This window comes from Zerene cesonia, chromosome 15 (genome assembly GCF_012273895.1).
Source record: "Zerene cesonia ecotype Mississippi chromosome 15, Zerene_cesonia_1.1, whole genome shotgun sequence".
Classification (NCBI taxonomy): domain Eukaryota; kingdom Metazoa; phylum Arthropoda; class Insecta; order Lepidoptera; family Pieridae; genus Zerene; species Zerene cesonia.
In genome coordinates, this window is record NC_052116.1 from 400,331 (window position 1) to 404,109 (window position 3,779).

A 3,779-nucleotide genomic window follows, 5' to 3' on the forward strand; every position below is an offset into this window, starting at 1 on the left:
TGACAGATTCGAAATTCAAATGTAATATTTTTTTATAATTAAGTGTAACAGTATTTATGGCCAGACTAAGTATTTCCGAATTAAATTGTTAAATAAATAAATTGAATGTTTTTTCAGTATTGCTACACTATAACTCTGTGGGTTTTCAACCAATTGATTCGGTTGTTTTTGTGTTTGATAGAAGATTTTTGTTTTTATAGAAAATAATTATAATTATTTGATATAATAATAACCAGTCTACGTTGAACATCAGCGATTAGATATCCCACACAACAGAACTAGACCGTTTGACATACAACAGAGACCGGAACCGGAATTTCGTATAAAAGATCGTACTTACTCAAGTAAGGGGTCTCTTTTATTGAGGATAAATTTTATTTATGTACCTGGCTACATTTAAGTAATGCTTTGTTGTGATACTTGAGGCTGGTTACTTTTGTTATCTGCTTTTTCTATGCGATTGGAGATTGGATGGAAAAGTTAAAATAATTTTGTTATTCACACTAATATTATAAATGCGAAAGTTTGTTTGTATGTTTGTCCGTCAATCATGCTGAAACCACTTAACGGATTTTGATGAAATTTCGTATACAGACGGGGTTTGAGCTGACTTGAGTGATAGGATACTTTTTATCCTGGTTAAATGCTCTTTTGGGATAAAACGGGAACAGCTGATAAATCATTTGTAAATGTCGTAATTCCACGCGGACGAAGCCGTGGGTGGAAGCTAGTTACTTATTAAATCTAATATTTCTACCTTGCGAGTGAAAAAAATTGATTAAGTGATCGGTTATTGCGTTATAAGAAGTAGTTAAAAATAATATATTAGCCGCTGAATATTGTAATAAGATCTATAATTTGTAACTGCATTCTTGCAAATAAATTTTATTTGAATATGAATTTGCATTTGAATTTGAATTTGAATTTGAATTAAACGCGAATAATCTAAATGCTCGATGATAGAACGACCCGTGTGTTACGCAGTTATGAATAGATTTCAAAAGACCAGTTTAAATAGGTTCGAAACGTGATTTATCGACGTCGTTAAATGGGTTCGGCTCTCATCAGCAGCAAAGTGGAAAGATGTGACATCACCTTTATATTTTGTTCAGGAGTGATGTATAATTACATACCGTTGACTTGCTCGGGATTGGTTCATTTGCAAATAGTTCATAAACTGTGGCGTCGTTTTTTACGAAAAACTATGTAACTATTTAATAGACCGCCTCCTTGGTACGACCGCTTCCTTGAGCCCATACCCCACTAAGGGACACGGGACTTCACGGGACTTTTTTATTTAGTTATCTACTATGTGTGTTCATTTGTTTTTTCTTCGCCTTTGCATCGTTGATAATGATTTTATATAAGGATGTCGGTCGAAACGTTTGACGGACTTTTGCAGTCAAAAGTGGTTTTAACTGTAACATCACTACATAGTATAAAATAAAGTCGCTTTCTCTGTCCCTATGTCCCTCTTTCAAATCTTTTAAACTACGCAACGGATTGATGGGATTTTTTTAACAGATAGAGTGGTTCAAAAGGAAGGTTTATATGTATAACATCTATTAATCTACTCCAAATTTTAACGCGAGCGTTGCCGCGGGCAAAAGCTAGTATAAAATTAATCTTTACACTGTATATTATTGAAATAGGTTTTTGTTAAGTGTTTTTATGACATATGTGTCAAAAATAATGTTATATCATTTTCATACAGATGATGAATTTAACATTTTAATTAAAACATTCAAAATACGTTTATAAATAGTCAATCTAGTGTAATTTAACGATAAACAAAGCGTTCAGAATCCCGAAATACCGCACGTAATTGGTGAAAAATTTAATTAAAATATCAACATTTTTATTATATGGCATAAAATAAAAAAATCTCAAATTTCAATTGCAAAGAATCGAATGCATAAATAGGCTGATGGCTTGGTTCAAACCTGTATGTTTATTATTATATTCCATTTCATCATCATCATCAGCCCTGATATGTTCCCACTGCTGGGACACAGGCCAAGTGCGGGTTGGCAGATCTCACATGTCATCGAACTTTTGATTCTCGGACATGCCGGTTTCCTCACGATGTTTTTCTTCACCGTTTTAAGCAGTGGTGATGTTATCTACATGCGCAGATAAATTGAAAAATCAATTTATTTCCTGCACACTCGCCCAGCCTCGAACCCCGACTTATTGATTTTGAAGTCCGAGGCTCTCGCCACTGAGCCACCACTGATAACCCATTTAAACGTATATAATTCACACTTTCCACAATCATCAATGATCGGTGACAACATAATAATTGGTCATGAGTTTACCTAATTAGCCTGATTAGGATCGCCAGGTTTCAATAATTTCCACTATGTATACAATTAAAGAGCAAGTGAGAAGACAATTTAATTGTTTCTTTTATTATTATTTTTATTTTCGTTAATATCACTGCAGTTAACGGTAAATGAAGCCAAATTTAAGAATTCTTACATATTTCATAGTTTTCTATATCGGATGAGACCTTGACACTCAATTTCAATGATTGGTGAAAATGGCTGTGTCTGTTTTTAGTATTAAATTACACATTTTAAAGCCATACTTGTGTTTTATCTGTGGGAGTCGATCACGCTTCGGCACGATTGGGCCAACTCGCCCCGGGGAACACCACAAACCCCCAGAAGTTCGACGATGAATATTAGTTTACTATTGTGTTTTGTTTGGTGAGTGTAGGAGCCGGAGTCCCGTATCCTTTTCCAGGCCTTTTTTATTCTTAATCCAGTAAAGATGGCAATCCATGTGAACAGGTTTATAGCCCTTGCCATTGTTCATAGGCGGTGCTGGTCGCTTACCATCAGGCTACCCACCTGATCTAACCAACTATCACATAAAAAAGCGACATATAGTTCGACGTAATGTGACATCTGCCAACACGCACTTGGCCAGCGTGGTGGATTATGGCCTGAACCCTCATAGGAGGCTTGTGTCCCAGCAGTGGGAACATATACGGGCTGATAATGATGATGACATAAAAAACGAGTCATATAACAATCACAAATGTGTATTAAAATCAGATATATAGATACCGCCTCAAGTAAAAATGGTTTCAAACATACAAACAACATATTATTAAAAGGTTAAAAGCATTGACCGGGTTTTCTTTGAAAGGTTTCGCGTAATTGAGTTTGTATCCTATAGGTTGAGGTATTTTGCATTATTTTCGTGTTGTTTCTACTTGTAATCTCGTTTGAGAGGTCAGAGGGTGAATTGGTAAACAAGGAATGTCAATGTAATAAACCCCCATTTTAACACGCTTTTATTAGCTTCACTTGTATGTTTGTATGTATGTAACTCACACCCGTTTTTCTCCCACTTCCCGCGAACCGATTTCATTCAAACTTTGTACACTTATTAAGAACTGGTGCCAATAGAGTAATATAGTAAGTTTATCCCATTATCCTGATCAGGAGCGCCAGGATTTAACAATTTCCTTACGTATCCTCTACGTAAGGGCTAACAGCTTATGACTGTTATAACATTCTGTTACTGTTAGTTCGTTCGTTAGCCGAGCGGGCTAAGGCGCCAGTCTTAGTTGACGTACAACGACAGGCTCCGTGGACGTAGGTTCAAATCTCGTGTGACGGAAAAAAAAATATTTTTTTTCTACTTTATGTTTCTTACATAAACCGGATGTTATTTTTTCTAGTAAAATTCCGGGCAGTAAATGAGTAGGTTGGCCGTTTCCTCAGGTACCCTTTCCGCAGTAAAACCGTAATTCCCATGTAACTCTG